The sequence below is a fragment of the Tiliqua scincoides genome, chromosome 2 (assembly GCF_035046505.1).
Source record: "Tiliqua scincoides isolate rTilSci1 chromosome 2, rTilSci1.hap2, whole genome shotgun sequence".
In the NCBI taxonomy this organism is placed as follows: Eukaryota; Metazoa; Chordata; class Lepidosauria; order Squamata; family Scincidae; genus Tiliqua; species Tiliqua scincoides.
In genome coordinates, this window is record NC_089822.1 from 193,145,893 (window position 1) to 193,164,291 (window position 18,399).

The window sequence follows — 18,399 nt, forward strand, 5'->3', positions numbered from 1 at the left end:
CTCCCGTAGAATTGCTAGGGGTGTCCTGAAATTGAATTGAAGGCCCAATCCTATTGGTTGGCTCTGCCACCTGAACAAGCATTCTCATGGCTTTCATGCTTTTTGGCATCACAAACATGCTTTCTGGCATCACAAAAGGTGCTCTGGAGCCAAACTGCCACCAGAGGGGCCACAGACACCCAGCATGCGCCAATGGACAGAGGAGCACCAACTGATGACAGTGAGTCATTGGCAGGGGCAGAAATGGGCAAGAAACAGAATGAGGGGGTGGTGGAAGGCATGGCAGGAGATAGGAGGGGGTGGCACCTAGTGCAAGTGACTTGCACTGGATGCTATCTCTTCCCTAGCCTCCTGACATGCCCCCTTGTTCTCCTCAGACTTGCGCCACATTTGTATTTCTAATTGAAAATGGCATATATCTGGATGCTAAAAAAATTCACATAATTATGTCAAAACCTGCATTAGAGGAAGTTAAGTAACAGGCTTTCATGGCTCTGTTATTATAGGGTGATGAGGTTTTGAGACTTAAAAAAAAAAAGGACCGCTGTAAGCTTGCTAACCCTATTTCATAACACAGACTGATAATGTTCCTTCAGTAATTATCACTTTGTCAAGCCCACTCATATTTTTTCCCCCTGCAGGGATCTGAAAAGAGTAGTAAATGCAAATTAAAAGGCGAGGCAGAACAATTTATTAAGGTTTTCTTCCTTCTTTTTATGCATTTATGTAAAATAATCATCATCAGCGAAAAAGAAATAAATAATGGACAATAATAAATTCTTACCGGCAATTAGAAGTGTTATTAGCAGAGCAATATTTCTGTTGTTACCTATTCTGTTCATATTTTCTAGACCTGACTTGCACAGTTAGGACAAGGATGAGTTCACACAAGCCACTGAAGCACTATCAAATACCTTCTGATAGACTCATTATCTCATTGCTTACCTCCCATTGTTAGGCCATTGCCTGATGAGGATAAGAGATGGATGGTACAGCATGTAAACAAGCAATAATTGCAGTTATCAATTGAAAATAATGATACCCCAGGCCAAACTCATTGTTCTCTTCTTTATCTACAAAAAGTGGGTGCAAAAATATCCTGTGAGAGCAGTAGAGGTGGGCAGAATGGTTAACTTTCAGTCCAGGTTTGACATTTCGCTGAACGAAGCAATTCCAGTCTGTCTGAACTCTGGTCTCGATTGGTGGATTGGAAATGGCTTACACGAGCAGCTTCTTTGCCTACACAAATTGGTTTGGCACAGCCCAAGGACATTCCCTGGCATTCTAGGCCTCTAGCACAAGTACAGATGTCTTGAGGTCATTGTGAATATCGTTATATCATGCACTCTCAGCAAGCTCATGCCCAATCAGGGTTCACAAGGCCCTGGGATAGCAGCACTCGGCTGCTCTTGTCTTGAGCTTGTTACAGAGTTGAATACTTCCAAAAGGAGTCATATTCTAGCCAAATGTTCTTACATTTTAAAATCAGGGCTCTAGTAATAAGATTTAGCACTGCAATTCAGCTGCATTATAGTGACCTTATGCTTAGAAAATAGACCATCGAGTTCAATATATCGATCAGTGTTTCTCTAACTGTGGGTTGTGAACCAGTTTCAGGTGGGTCCGCATTTATTTCAATATTTCATTTTTAATATATTGTTTAATAGACTTGTTGCTCCCATGGTATATAAGAACATAAGAACAGCCCCACTGGATTAGGCCATAGGCCCATCTAGTCCAACTTCCTGTATCTCACAGCGGCCCCACCAAATGCTCCAGGGAGCACACCTGATAACAAGAGACCTGCATCCTGGTGCCCTCCCTTGCATCTGGCATTCTGACAGCCCATTTCTAAAATCAGAAGGTTGCACATACACATCATGGCTTGTAACCCGTAATGGATTTTTCCTCCAGAAACTTGTCCAATTCCCTTTTAAAGGCATCCAGGCCAGGTGCCATCACCACATCCCATGGCAAGGAGTTCCACGGACCGACCACATGCTGAGTAAAGAAATATTTTCTTGGGGGGTCACGTGGGAGAGTCCAAGCCACAGGACGTTGGAATTTGGAGCTCCGGTAACAGTACTCTGTTTTAAATTTTCCTTGCCAAATTAGAGAGTTTTTTGTTTTATTTTTGATTACTCATGAACTAAGGAACTTCTTCCCAGCACTTTTTTTTGCTTTATTGACTTCAAATGTGCACGTTTGTTATGCTTCGTCCTTGAGATTGTTTCCGTCAGTTGGAAGTTATCTGGCCGCCTTTTTTGTGTGTGTGTGCAGAGCTCAATTGTTTGTATAACTGCGGTTAATTAATCTCTTCAAATGAGGCGTAAAAGAGCTTTGTCTCCGACAAGTCCCGACCTTGAGCCATCATTACCTTCTTTGAAACAAACTAAATTAGAGAAGTTTATGTCCTCCTACATTCCTATCTCTAAAGAACTTCCTTTGAGCCAGCCTCCTCTGCAAGAGTTTTTCCAGCCTGTGTCTCCCCTTTCGAAAGAACAACCTTTGCTGGAAACTTTAGAAACTCAGCAGCCAGCTCAGTCTGAGGGGAGTGCACAAATGATTGATGGAAAGCCTTGCGAATTATTCAAGAAGCTTAAGGAATATTCCCAATTGACGGCCCAGACGGTATCTTCTATATTTTCTCAGACTTCCCATATATCGAGCCTCTTAAAGGAGCAACACCAAATGATTTCCCAGTTATCAAACTTTTTTGTTAATAATCTTCATCAATCTGCATTGGAGACGAGACACTCTGCTTTATCCTTAACATCTCATCCTAAGTTCGCCTCTGCAATTCCGATGGAACATTCAAGCCAACTTGTCTATCAAGCTTCTGCTGCTGTGCTATCTTTCGATCAACTGGCACCCAGGAGGCACCCAGTCTGGTCAACAATCTATTTGGCCAGAAGACATCTAGCTACCCTGCTGAATATTCCTGTTTTTAAGGTTGATTTACGGAATCTTGTTCATTTATCTTCGTTTCGTCGCCCTCTTCGTCTCCTCCTGGAATTTCGTTCTTCATATATTCTGAGACTTTTATTTGCTTCCACTAGATCTCTTCAGGAAGTAGGTATATCTGCTCATCGTTATTTTCGTGATTCCACCATAACTAAACTGGTTCCATTTAAAACTTCTCTTCAGGGAGGAAATATGGACGTTCCTGCGACAGTACAGTCTCCCTGCTCGCCAAAGAACTGTTCCTTTTCTATTCCTCTTTTGGATTGTTCTCTGTCTGCTTCCAAAGTATTTCCCCTTCCTTGCCCTTTGGAGGCTGCTAAACCAGAAATTGTATGTTCAAAAAAAAAAAAAAAATTGTTGTCCATTTCTTCTGTAGGGTCGAATGATCCTTGCTCCAGTCAACCTCCTTTAATACCTATTATGTCGAATTTAGAAATCCCTTCTGATGTTATGGTTTTAAATGATGTTTTATCTCCTCCAGCTGTTTCCCCTAAGCCTAATCCTATACCCCTTCCACATACATCCCTTTTTCCTACCTGTATTATTAAGAAAACTTCTTTAACTGATTCTTTTCGTTTAATTGATGCAACTTCCCAATATCCCCCACCTCTAAATTTCGATTTTCCTGGATCTAGTCTGTTAAATAATCTGTGAGTAACAATTTTACATCTGGACTTCCTTTAGATATCCAGAACTCCTCCCCTATTCCAACCATAAACCAGCTAGAGGTTTCTTATGATCCTCAAGCTTCTCCTAAAAGTTATATCGTTCGTTCCTTCTTCTAATTGTTGACTAACTGATTGTTGTTGTTCTTCTTTGCATAATGTTATGACTATTACTTTAATCTCCTGGAATATTTCGGGGTGGTCCAGAAAAGCTTCAGATAAAGATTTCATCTGTTATCTGAAAACTTTTGATATAATTTTATTTCAAGAGACATGGTCTTTGTCTTCTCCGACCATCCCTGGTTAAGTTCCCTATCACTTACCTGCTTTCAAAACCAACATCTTGGGACGTCCACGTGTTGGACTCTGCTGTTTTGTAAAGTTATAATTACCTTTTTCCTTTTCTCATATTCCAACTCAATCTGTGTATTTTCAAATTTTTCTTTTACAGATTAATCTTTTTAAGATTTTGTTGTTCAATATGTATATCCCCCCTGCTGCTATTACTCCTTCTAATCTATGGGAATCTCTTGAAAAACTTATAGAAGATAATTTAAAAGCTTTTCCTTCTGTTGATAATAATAGGAGACCTTAATACTAGAATAGGCCCCAGTAATACTGCGCTCGCTCAACACATGAATTGGTATCGGATGACCAAATCCCCCCTTGGTTTCATTTTCCAAGGGTTTCCAAAGATTTATCTTTTAATAGTTATGCTGCTTCCTTTATTGATCTATGTGCTTCTGCTAATGTGCTTCTGTAATGCTAACCATTTACATTAAATGGTTCTAGAGGTAATGATTCCTCAGGAGAGTTTACCCATTTTTCAGTGAGAGGCCCGAGTGTTATTGATTATGCCCTTGTTTCCCCTGATCTCTTACCTTTTCTTTCTGACTTCTCAGTGGGCCATCGTTCTGAGGGAGATCATCTTCCACTTATATTAACATTTTCTTTTCCCTGTGATGTCCCTTATTCTTCTTCACTTTCTGTTAACACCAGTCGTTCTTATAAATGGTCTTCTATTTCGCAACAAGCTTTTTCTCAGTGGACTCATCTCCCGGAGACTACTGTTCTTATTAGTAATCTTTTTTCCCTTTCTTCCCCATCCTCAGCTATAAGAGATTATAATGCTTTAATTGATTCTCTAGTTAATTTTCTTAGTTCCTCTAGTCCCTCTCAGTCATCCAGAGCTCCTTCTAACCATAATTCTTGGTTTGATGCTGACTGTTGGCAATTAAAGAAACAAATACGTTCCCTTTTTTTTCATTCGCTCCCATCCAATCCCATCATTTTTAAGAGATTACTTTTATTTGCGCAGATCATGCTATGATTTATTTGATGAGAAGACATCAGTACGCCCTGCGTAAGTGGATCAATTATATTCTGCAATTATTTCTCATAATCATAAGGCCTTCTGGTCTTTAGTCTCCAGATCAACCCGCTCAATCTCAAATTTGTTTCCATCTATTTCTGCAGCTACTTGGATTGATTTTTTTTCAAAAAAATTTTCATCTCTGACTCCAATTTATTCCTCTAATAATGTTCCTCAGGATCTTTTGGAATGGCCTCCAGTTTCCCCCGATGAAATACATGAGTTAATTCTTTATTTAAAACCTGGTAAAGCTCCTGGGCCCGATAACATTTTGAATGAGACTTTGACTAATAATCCCAAATGGTGGGCTGAACCACTTGCATCTTTTTTTACTTTGGTTAATTCCACTGGTCGTTTTCCCGATGCCTGGTTGTCATCCATCCTTATTCCAGTTTATAAAAAAGGTGATTCTTCATTACCTTCAAATTTTCGCCCAATACGTTTATTATCTAATATTGGGAAATTGTATTCAAAGTACATTTTAACAAAACTCTCTTCCTGGGCAACCTCTAAAAACCTCCCTGGAAAGGAACAGATTGGTTTTCAGGCAGGAGCTTCTACCCTTGACCATATTTTTACATTGACTCATTTAGCTGAGAAATATTTCATTCATAATAAAGCTAACCTTTTTGTTGCCTTTGTTGATCTCCAAGGTGCTTTTGATTCCGTGAACCGAGACCTTTTATGGTCCAAACTACTCAAATGGGGAATAGATCTGCGCTTATTATTTTTGTTACGCCAATTACATTCCCAGAATTTTTGTCAGGTTCGAATTCCAAATTCTAATACTCTCTCTGACAGATTCCCTATTCACAATGGTGTTCGCCAGGGTTGTATTCTTGCTCCTTTATTATTTAATTTATTTTTATCCAATTTACCTTCTTTTCTTTCTTCTTCTATTCATTCTACTCCGGTTTTAAATGGGGTCCCTGTCTTTACTCTTTTATATGCAGATGATGCAGTACTATTATCCTTAACTAAATGGGACTTCGCTGCATCTTGGCTACATTTCAGGAGTACTGCAAACTAAATGACCTAACAATTAATTCGAACAAAACTCAAATTATGGTGTTTTCCCGTTCTTGGTCCCCTATAACATGGACGATAGGTCCAAACATATATAAACAAGTCCAGTCGTATAAATATTTAGGTCTTATTTTTCATTACAAACTTTCTTGGTCTCTTCATAAGAAAGCTATCATTTCGTCTCTTTCCCCTCAACTTAAAGCAATATTAAAAAATTTTTACAATGAAGGTAATCAATATGTTCCAGGTGCTATCCAGATCTTTCAGTCCAAAATTCTCTCCCATTTGTTTTATGGTGTTCCAATTTGGATTAAAGCAATTAACAAGGATATTGACCAGATTGCAACATCTTTTTTTCGCAGAATTCTAGGGATCCCAAATTTAATTTGGGTATCCACAATTATCCTAGAATTAGGTATTCATTTACCATCAACTACAGCCTGGTTACTCACCTTTAAATATTGGCTTAAATTGTTTTTAAATTCTCATTCAGGTTCTTTTTTATATGATTTGTTAAGCGATTCTTATTCTTCTCCTTGGTTTCGGTTGATAGAAAATAAACTTGTTTCTCTTGATCTCTCTTTAGAATCCTTGGCAGATTTGAGTCTTACAAGAGCACACTCATTGATAAAAGACAAGCTTTTAGCATTTGAATTTAATTATTTAAGTATTAATCTTAACCCTATTTGTTCCCCTCTTTCTTTTGGCTTGGCCCCATCCTTTAATCATGTATCAAATTATTTTTATACATTAATCAACCCATTACATAGGCGAGCCTTTATGTTAGCTCGTTTTAACATCTTCCCCTCGGCAGTTCATTCTGGCCGTTTTTTTAACATTCCACGGGAGAAAAGGCTCTGTCTCTTTTGTCATGAGTCACCTGATTTTTTGTTTAATATACTCTTTTTTTGTCCAGTTCATCTTGACATTCGTAATCATTATTTAAATTCTTGGATTTCTCCTGACCTAACCCCTTCTGATATTACCCTCTCTAGGTTCATGAGTGATGTTTGTGACTCTTTAACCGCAGCTGTTGCTGGATATTTATCTGAGATTCTTAAAATAACGTTGTCAGAATTTAAATAATTCTGGTATCTTGTTTTTAAGTGTTGGGTCGATATGCAAGTTGTTGCGACAATTGTAAAGTATGTCTTAATTGTGTTGTGTTGATATGCCAATAAAGGTTTCAGACAGACAGACAGAAATATTTTCTTTTGTCTGTCCTAACACTCCCAACACTCAATTTTAGTGGATGTCCCCAGGTTCTAGTGTTATGTGAGAGTGTAAAGAGCATCTCTCTATCCACTTTATCCTTCCCGTGCATAATTTTGTATGTCTCAATCATGTGCCCCCTCAGGTGTCTCTTTTCTAGGCTGAAGAGGCCCAAAGCCATAGCCTTTCCTCATAAGGAAGGTGCCCAGCCCAGCAATCATCTTAGTTGCCCCCTTTTGCACCTTTTCCATTTCTACTATATTCTTTTTGAGATGCGGCGACCAGAACTGGACACAATATTCCAGGTGTGGCCTTACCATAGATTTGTACAACGGCATTATAATATTAGCTGTTTTGTTCTCCATTCCTTTTCTAATGATCCCAACCATAGAATTGGCCTTCTTCACTGCTGCCGCACATTGAGTCAACACTTTCATCGACTTGTCCACCTCCACCCTAAGATCTCTCTCTTGATCTGTCACAAACAGCTCAGAACCAATTAGCCTATATGTGAAGTTTTGGTTTTTTGCCCCAATGTGCATGACTTTACACTTACATTGAAACGCGTCTGCCATTTTGCTGCCCATTCTGCCAGTTTGGAGAGATCCTTCTGGAGCTCCTCACAATCACTTCTGGTCTTCACAACTCGGAAAAGTTTGGTGTCGTCTGCAAACTTTGCCACCTCACTGCTCAACCCTGTCTCCAGGTCATTTATGAAGAGGTTGAAGAGCACCGGTCCCAGGACAGTTCCTTGGGGCACACCGCTTTTCACCTCTCTCCATTGTGAAAATTGCCCATTGACACTCACTCTGTTTCCTGGTCTTCAACCAGTTCTCAATCCAGGAGAGGACCTGCCCTCTAATTCCCTGACTGTGGAGTTTTTTCAGTAGCCTTTGGTAAGAGACCGAGTTGAATGCCTTCTGAAAGTCCAGATATATAACGTCCACTGGTTCTCCCGCATCCACATGCCTGTTGACCTTTTCAAAGAATTCTAGGTTTGTTGAGGCAAGACTTACCCTTACAGAAGCCATGCTGATTCTCCCTCAGCAAGGCTTGTTTGTCTATGTGTTTTGAGATTCTATCTTTGATGAGGCAGATGTTAGGTTGACTGGTCTATAGTTTCCCGGGTCCCCCCTCTTTCCCTTTTTAAAGATCGGTGTGACATTTGCTATCCTCCAATCCTCTGGTACTGTGGCCATTTTGAGGGACAAGTTGCATACTTTAGTCAAGAGATCAGCAACTTCTTTCTTCAATTCCTTAATAACTCTAGGGTGGATGCTATCAGGGCCCAGTGACTTACTGATCTTTAATTTATCAATAAGGTCTGAAACATCTTCTCTTTTAACCTCTATCTGACTTAATTCCTTGGTCAGGAGGGGCTGTTCGGGCAGCGGTATCTGCCCGAGGTCTTCTGCCGTGAAGACAGATGCAAAGAACTCATTCAATTTCTCTGCCATCTCTGTCTCCTTTTATTTCCCCTTTCCCTCCCTCACCATCCAGAGGGCCAACCGCTTCGCTGGCGGGTTTCCTGCTTCTAACATATTTGAAGAAGCTTTTATTATTCCCCTTAATGCTGCTGGCCATGTGTTCCTCATAATCTCTCTTGGCCTCCCACATCACCTTCTTATATTTCTTTTGCCACAGTTTATGTTCCTTTTTATTCTCCTCATTAGGGGAAGACTTCCATTTATGGAAGGAAGCTTCCTTGCCCTTTATGGCCTCTCTAACTTGGCTCGTTAGCCATGCGGGCACCTTCCTGGACTTAGTCGAACCCTTCTTCCTTTGCGGTTTGCACTTCCGCTGGGCCTCTATTACTGTTACTTTGAGCAACCTCCATGCTTTCTGTAGAGACTGGACTCTTTTTACCTTCCCTTTCAACCTCCTTCTAACCAGTCTCCTCATTTGAGGGAAGTCTGCTTGTCGGAAGTCAAGGGTTTTTGTGGGAGATTTGCCTGGTATTATTCCCCCAACGTGCCTGTCGAAACGGATCGCAGCATGATCACTGTTCCCCAATGGCTCAGTAACATTGACATCTCTAATCTGGTCCTGAGTACCGCACAATATTAAATCCAGAGTCACCTGTCCTCTGGTGGGCTCCATGACTAGCTGCTCTAAGGCACAGTCATTTAGCATGTCAAGGAATCCGGTCTCCTTTTCGTGACCAGAACACAAATTGACCCAGTCAGTATGAGGATAATTGAAGTCCCCCATGATTACAACCCTGTCCCTCCTTGTCACCTCTCTGATCTGTTTCCTTATTTCAAGGTCCCCTTCCGGTTTCTGGTCTGGAGGACGATAGTACGCCCCCAGTATTACATCACTCCTCAGGCCTGGTAATTTAACCCATAGAGATTCTATGGAGTTGAAACCACCTTCAGTCTCTCTTTTGCTGGATTCTGTCCCTTCCTTAACATAAATGGCCACCCCACCTCCAACACACCCCTCCCTGTCCCTCCTTTAGAGTTTATAGCCCGGGATTGCGGTAACCCACTGATTCTCCGCATTCCACCAGGTTTCCATTATGCCCACTATGTCAATGTTTTCCCTTGTCACCAGACATTCCAGTTCTCCCATCTTTGCTCAGAGACTTCAGGCATTTGCATAAAAGCATTTGTACATGGAATGCCCCAGGATGGGCTGCTTATTCGCTCCTTTGTCCCCGCATCCTCTCACTGTGCCAAACCGTCTATCACATCCCATCACGCTACCATTCCCAATTTCTTCTCCTACTCTGCCTTTGTCTTGTTGTTCTCTAACCTCCCCATCCTCTTCCCATAGGGATGAGGAGTCCCAAACCGGATGCCCCTCGGCTCCTGTTGGCTTTCCCCCAGGGATCAGTTTAAAAGCTGCTCTGCCACCTTTTTAATGTTATGTGCCAGCAGTCTGGTTCCATTCTGGTTCAATTGAAGCCCATCCCTCTTGTACAGGCCCCGCTTGTCCCAAAACGTTCCCCAGAGCCTAGCGAATCTAAACCCCTCCTCCCTACACCACCATCTCATCCATGCATTGAGACCCCTGATCTCTGCCTGCCTAGCTGGCCCTGCGCGTGGAACAGGTAGCACTTCAGAGAACACTACCGTTGAGCTCCTGGCTTTCAGCTTCCTACCTAATAGCCTAAATTTGGCCTCCAGGACCTCCTGGCTACACTTGTCCACGTCGTTGGTGCCGACATGCACCACAACCGCCACCTCCTCCCCAGCACTATCTACCAGCCTGTCTAGACAAGAAGTGATGTCCGCAACCTTTGCACCAGGCAGGCAAGTCGCCATGCGGTCCTCACATCCATCACAAACCCCCCTCTCTATGTTTCTAATACTTGAATCCCCCACTACAAGAAGCCCCCAACACCCCTCCCGCCGAGGAGTATCCTGAGTGCATTCGGATATGGGCCTGTCCCCTGGAGAAGGGGTCCCCCCTAGGGGATTGTTTCCCTCCTCTCCAGGATGACGTCCTCCAGCCCTGAGACTTCCCACCTGGGCAGCTGAGGAGCTGCATGCCTGAGGTTGGGACGAAACCTGATCATCCCCGGAAGTCTCCCCATGGTCCTTCTCTGCCTTCCTCTGCTTCTCCAGGTTGGCCACCAAGGCTTCAAGGGAGTGGAAGCGTTCCCTGAGTCCCTGGAGCTCCTTGCACCGAGGACACACCCATGACTTATGCCCCAGAGGATAGCCCCTACCCTGCTACTGGCTGTCTGACTGCATAGCTTTTTTATTTTGTTTGTTATTGTTTAGGGGTACTTAAAAACCCTACACTGGTTAGCAGCCCTCTTCTCAAGGGAAGAGAAAGGGCGGTATCTGGGGCCCCGGCTTCCTCGCCCTGCTGCCGAACTCGCACAGATGTTAAACTTGCGGTGCCTTACCTGGCACTTTGTTCCTGAGGCACTTAGTGTCCCAGAGGCCGCGCACGCTTCTGCAGAGAGTGACTGCATTTGGGGAAATGTGACAGATCTGTACTTTTAACAGGCTTGATCCTGCTTGATGATGTCACTTCCGGCATGACATCACTTCTGGTGGGTCCTGACAGATTCTCATTCTAAAAAGTGGGTCCTAGTGCTAAATGTTTGAGAACCACTGATATAGACTGGCAGCAAGTCATCAGGATCTCAGGAAACATTTCTCAGTGCTGGGACACAAGGTTCTTTTCACAGGGGAAACAAGGAATCTTGCAGCTCTTTGCAGAGTAACCAGCTATTTCAGCCTCAACTTTCATGGCACTACAGCCATCAGATGCATGAAGTGACAGTAGTACATGGGGGCAAGTGAGAAGGAAAAGTTGAGAATGGTGGGGGGTGGTGAAAGGGTTATGGAATGGTAAAGTTGTAGTCAATGACCTTTACAACACCCCAACATTAAAAATAGAGAAGGCGGGTCCTCAAGGCACTCTCAGGCTCTGTCATTTTTGCTGCAATGGACCAACACAGCTTTTTACTGGAGGTAAAGCCTGGTACCTTCTGCATGCAGAGCTCATGATGAAATGACTGCAAATAATCTCTCCTTATGTGGTTCCTGGAAGGGATACAAGGACATCTGCAAGAGGGATCTGAAGGCCTTAGGAGTGGACCTCAACAGGTGGGAAACCCTGGCCTCTGAGCAGCCCGCTTGGAGGCAGGCTGTGCAGCATGGCCTTTCCCAGTTTGAAGAGACACTTGGCCAACAGTCTGAGGCAAAGAGGCAAAGAAGGAAGGCCAATAGCCAGGGAGACAGACCAGGGACAGACTGCACTTGCTCCCGGTGTGGAAGGGATTATCACTCTCGAATTGGCCTTTTCAGCCACACTAGACGTTGTTCCAGAACCACCATTCAGAGCACGATACCATAGTCTTTCGAGACTGAAGGTTGCCTACTACTATTTTTCCAGTCATTTTGAAACATAGTCCCCACACAGGCATACAACTGCACTTCCTTGCTTCTATAACACGTAAAAGTCATTATTTACACCACTGCTAATTCAGAGTCTCAGACTATTTCTCTCCCAGGTATGGATCCCCTGGTTCTGTACCCTCTCCAATGAGGGGTTATACAACTGCTTTCAGTCTTGTTTACCTTTCTGCCGTCCAGGGTTTTGCTAGTGATTTCTGTCATGGAAACTCCAGAGACCTGACCTTAGACAGTTTGTCACCCTGCTTCCTCTGACTCCCTCAGGTTGCCTTTTGCAGTTCGTTGCACTCAATCTAGTTCCCCCTCTTTGGCTCCAGTCTCACCTAATTGGCTGGCTGCTGTCCCCAGACAATACTCTGTGACAATACTGCTTAAGCCCACAGAACTAAATTTTTGACTGAGGAAGATCTGATATAGAATGATATTTAGCTAGGCAACTCCCTGCTGCATTTCTGAAATCTGCTTCATTGCTGCTGAATGCTTGTCTAGATGAGGTTTTGACTGCATTAATTAATCTATGTTATGACCTTATTAAAAGATGAGAATAATACAGACTGACTGTATCTTTTCTGAAATAAATTCTAAACCATTTGAATGGAGTTTAAGTACAAGAGGGCATTCTAAATGACACAGAGGGCAACCTGCTGTTGAATACATATTAATTAACAGAATAAGGGCCCAATCCTATCCGCAGCCAGGTCCTAACACAGCACTGCTGGCAGACTGTGCACTGCATGCTATGGGGGAGGGGCTATTAGATGACCCAGAAGAGGTAAGTAAAGCTTTTTCTTACTTACTTCCATGTGGGTCACCTGGGCTCCAATGCCAGCTATTTTGCTGCCATAAGTCCAAGAGACTCAGGGCCCAATCCTATCGGCCCAATCCTCTGGGCCACCAGGGCCAGCGCCGAGCTCCAGTGCCGGTGCTGAGTGTTGCAAACATGCTGTAAGGCACATCTGCGACACACAGGGAGGAGGAACTGTTGGTGGTGGCCTCAGTGCCATGCTGAGGCTCCGTGGCACCGGTGGTGGTAGGTTCGCCTGCCAGGCGGTGGTGTGGGTTTGCAGGGTGGGGGGAAGCATTCCGGGGCAGGGGAAGAGCAGGGGAGGAACCAGCTTGGGAGGGGGTGGAACCAGCAGAGCCCTGCTCTGCTGGATCCTATCCTCTGTGACAAGCTGAAAAGCCCAACAGGGAGGTTCTCTCATCTGCGCCAGCAAAATAGCCAGTGCAGATGCAAGGAGGACCATTGCAGGGCCTGGGGCTTCCCCCAAGGAGACCTCTGGTGGCCCCATTTCGGCACAGCTGTACCCTGCAGCGGCACCTGGGATAGGATTGGGCTGTTGGGGGCAGTTAAAGAAGCAAGAAAGGGGATAGGCTCAGTTGCCGAGATCCTCCTCCCCCCACCCCACTCCCCGCCCCAAACTGTGCACAATCTTCTCCCAAAATGCCCCTGCCATGACTTACCTGCTCTGATAGGACACCTGGGAGCTGCTGTTGCACACGTGGGGTGTTGAGCTGTTTGTGCCAGTGGCCCCAAAGTGAACAAAAGCGGTGCAACTTCCATGCTGCCAGTCTGGGATTTAAGGTGGTGGATTGCAAGATCTGCCACTGTAAGCCCTGAGTAAGATTGGGCTGTAAATAACTTGTCACATTTGGGTGAGGAGTATAAGGATCTCTCAAAATGGACACTTGAATAAGCCATTTCTCCAGCACCCAGGGCAGACTCATCGAACAGCAGCAGAAAGGACAGCATGAAGCTTCCGTATTCTGAGACATGCCATTGATTCATGCAGCCCAGTATTTCCTGCCCTGACTGTCAGCAGTCTTATCCAACAGTCTTTCCCTGGAGATGGTGGAGAATAACAAAGAATGAACCTACAACCTTCTGCACACGAAACTCGCTTGATGTGGAGGTCAGTGACAACTTCCTTCAGGTTCTCTCAAGAAGCATCAGGAAAGACACCTGACTAGGCAATGCCCAGCTTCTCTATTGGGCATTGAATCAAGAAAGAAACGGGCAGGCCACACTCAAGCACCAAGGGTTTGAGGGTCAACACACTCCAACTAGTCCTTGACCAATGTTTTCTGCTGCAACCAGTTTGGAAGACAGCTCAGTCCAGGAATTGTTACAACTCTTATAGCAGAGATGCTTGACATTCTCCACTGCCCCAAAACTGACATCTGTCCAGGGGATCACACCACTTAATCCTACATGAAAACATATACTGCTGCCTTATACCAAGTCAGGCTATCAATACACCTAGCTCAATATTGTCTCCAATGACTGGCTGTAGTTTCAGGCAAGCCTCTTTCCCAGTCCTACCTGGAGCAGGATGCAATACCTGGAGTTGCCATGAATTGAATCCTACTTTTTTGAGATTTTTTTGTCTGCTTGCTGTTTTAAAAGCCAGTGTACTCTTTGAAAAATGCCAAAGCCTTGGAGAAAAAAAATGAACTGCTTCTTTAGGTGTTTTCACCCATGAAGTTTAATGGGCATCCAAAAGTTTAATGCTTCAAAAAGAATGTAACGTGAATGGGAAGGCTACAATAGCCAGAATACTCATTCTCATTGCACTGCTCTTTTCCCACTTTCTCTGCATATTATTAAGAGACTCAAAGGTGATGTGTGAAAACAATCTTTGTTTATCTGCTTTAAACATTACTGGAGAAACCAATAAAAGCTGGCTGTGAACTACAGGAGGCAAACAAGGCTAGTGCTAGAACAGGATAGCTGCTCCATTACTGGGTTAGAATCAATTCCCACTATAGTTTGGAAAGTCCCCAAGTTTAAGAAAATTGAATTGAATCTCGAATAGAATCATAATTGTAGGGAAGAGTCACATTTAGGCACTGGGATTCAACAGCTGACTCCCGTTGCTTAAATGCAAACCTTTATCTTTACCATATATAACCTTCATGATTTCTCTTTGGTCTCCTAGAACTCAGATTGCTGAATGAGGCCGTGTGGGTTACTGGTTTCTGTTTTGAGTGTGGATAAAATAACATCTTGACAGCCATGGGCCAGTGTGTGGCTGTGAGCAAGTCAAGTCATGTAAACCTCTGCTCTCCTATAGAAGGGGACAGCAATTGCTTAGGGCAAAGATTCTCAAACTGGGATATCGCAACACCCCAGCCTGAGGATCTCTGCCTGTATTCCTTTAAGGCAGGGGTCTCCAAACTTTTTAGCTAGAGGGCTGCATCAAACATCTGGCATGGTGTTGAGGGCCGGAAAAAAATTTAAATATAAAATTTAAATAAATAAATTACAGATGGAACTTAGATGAGTGAATAAATGGGGGCCAGAAAGAGGCTTGTCGCAAGCTGCATCTGGCCCCCAGGCTGGGGTTTGGAGACCCCTGCTTTAAGGGGGTTTGGAGACCCCTGCTTTAAGGGGGTTTGGAGACCCCTGCTTTAAGCTGCCTTGGGTGCCCTGCGGGGAGAAAAGTGGAATATAAATAAATAAATAAATAAGGGGAGGGGAGCAAAATTTATTTTTGCTTTTTTTAGAGGCTTAGGGAGCAGAGGCTTCTGTAGGGCTCTGCCCTTTCCACGGAGGCAGGAGCTGATTAGCCCCAGCAGTAGCACAATCCTGGGGATTGTGCTGCTGCCTTTCCCTTCCCCCACCCCTTAAGGGGATAGAGTCAGAACTTCTCAGGTTGGGACATCATGATGCCCCAGTCTGGGATCCTCTGGTTTAGGACCAAACTACATGTGATATTCAATCTGTTAGAATCAGATGGCCTTAAACAAGGATGTGGTCCACAAGTGGTCTTTTTATGTCCAAATGGTGGGGGCCCTAATTCAGCTTAGGATACACAATGAGATGGGGGTCAACACTTTTCTCCTGTGCCCTTGTCTCTCTAGCCTCCCCTGCAAAATTACTATTTTTTGTAAATAGCTACAGGAGTGGATAATTTTTGGCACAAAAATGGCATGAGGAAAGTGCTACTTCCTGCCATGGTCCCAGGCTGGATGGGGGGGGGGCTATGGTTGTATTTGGTCATAAAAGGACAAATTCTGGTCTATTCTCTAGTTTTAGACTGTTTGATTATTACAGATTTCATGTCATGTGTAGTTGTCCCTAAAGTTGCTGAGATTCTGGAAAAATAATTGTGTGTGTATAATGTTTTAGTGCGCACTAGAGTGCAGTCATTTTCAAAAACTGTGTGCTGTGGCACATTGGTGGACCACAAATGGGCCATAGGTGTTTGTTTGTTTGTTTAAAGAAATTTATAATCTGCCTTTCCCATACTGAAGCAAATGCCCAAGGCAGCTTACAAAGCTTTATAGTTAAGTAGAGAGTAAAAACATCAAACAAGGTAGAAGAACATTAATTTTAACATTACATGGTGAAAAACAAAAATCAAAGCAGAGCAAGGTTTAAGGGAAAAATAAAAAAAGAACTCATTGTACCTGTGAGGAACAGATAAGTCTAGGAAGGTTGTCAAGTCACAACAGTATGACAGAGGCACAGGGGGCAAATGTCCACTCAGCGGCCAAATGCCAGATGAAACAAGTATGTTTTGAGCCGTCGCCAAAAACCCACAAGTGAGGGAGCAATTCTCAGTTCCCCCAGAAGGGTATTCTATAGCAGTGGCATCACCATAGAGAAGGATTGCCCCTGAGCTGCCAACCCTCTCACTTGGGACAAAGGTGACACTTGTAGAAAAGCCCCTTCAGCTAACCTGAGAGGGCAGACTGGAATGTATGGAAGGAATCAGTCTTTCAGGTAGCCTGGATCCAGGTCATGGAAGGCCTTAAACTAGTACCTTGAATTGGAACCGGAAGTGGATGGGCAGCCAGTGTAGTTGTTGGAGCAGTGGTCCAGCCGAGTCATAACGTCTGGCCCCTGTAACCACTCAGGCAGTTGCATTCTGCACTAATTGCAGTTTCCAAACTGTTTTAGCAAGTAGCCCTACAAGAGTGCATTGCAGTAATCCAGTCTTGAAGTTACTAAAGCATGGGTCACTGTAGCTAGGTCCAAAAGGCTCAGGTATGGTTTCAGTTGGCACACCAGCTAAAGCTGGGTGAATGCACTTCTAGCAACTGCTGCCACCTGATTTTCCAGGGAGATCTGAGAGTACAGAACTCCCAAGCTGTACACCTATTTTTGTAAGGGGAGTACAACCCCGTTCAAAGTGGGTAGAGGATTCAGTGCCTGCATTGAGGATTTCTTGACCAGGAGAACCTCTGTCTTTTCAGGATTTAGTTTTAGCTTATTGGCCTTCATCCACTCGCTAATGGTGTTCAGATAACACCCCAGGACTTCCACAACTTCCTCTGAACAAGATGATAGGGAGAGATAGAGTTGTGTGTCATCCACATATTGGTGCACCCCACACCAAGTCCCTGAATGATTTCCCTCAGCGGTTTCATGTAGATGTTAAAAAGCATAAAAACGGGGATAAGATAGACCCCTGTGGCACCCCATACTGTAAGGGACAGGGTGCCGAACAGGTGTTACCCAGCACCGCCATCTGGGACCTTTTAGACAGGAAGGACTGGAGCTATTGCAGAGCAGTGCCCCCGAGTCCCTGTTTGGCCAGCCGATCCAGGAGGATACAGTGGTCGATGGTGTCGAAAGCTGCCGAGAGGTCCAGCAGAACCAGTAGGGATGCACTACCCCTACCTAATCCTTGGTGAAGGTCATCTTATCAGAGCGACCGTGGCTATCTTTGTTCCAAAACCCGGCCTGAAGCCAGAATGGCAGGGGTTCAGATAGTCCTTCTTATCTAGTAACTCTTGGAGCTGGGACGCCACCACACGCTCAATCACTTTCCCTAAGGAAGGAAGATTGGAAACTGGCCCATGGTTGTTTAAACTGGTCGAGTCCAGAGATGGCTTTTTAAGGAGGGGGCACACAATTGCAGTTGTTAGTAGGGCCATTTGGGGATGTAAGTCCCCAACCAGCAGCATTGTGTGCCTTGTCAATTGTCAAAAAACTGATGGCGTGCCCTGATAATTTTAACACCTTGTCAGTGTGCTGTGAGATGAAAAGAGTTGAAAATCACTGTGCTATAATAATAATTTATATATAATGGAGGATGGGGGAGGGAGGGAATAATCCAAGCTGCCTGAGAAACTAGGAATTTGATGCGGATACCTAGGAACGTAACATTTTGATTTTGTTTTCCTATCTCAGCAGCGTATATGAATACATATATGACTTCTTTCCTTATTCTCATACCTGCATTAGTTTTATCACCAGAGCAGCTCCCAAAGCATATATGGTGGCAGAGAAGGAGCCACAGAAACACAGACTCAAAGATAAGATCACAGAAGC

The 18,399-nt window shown here is 44.0% G+C and overlaps 1 protein-coding gene across 1 annotated transcript in view; it reads right to left on the bottom strand.

The window, feature by feature from the left end:
- Nucleotides 1-18,399, bottom strand: part of CAMK2A (calcium/calmodulin dependent protein kinase II alpha) — a 152,884-nt gene that overhangs the window by 110,370 nt on the left and 24,115 nt on the right. The window lies entirely within an intron of this gene.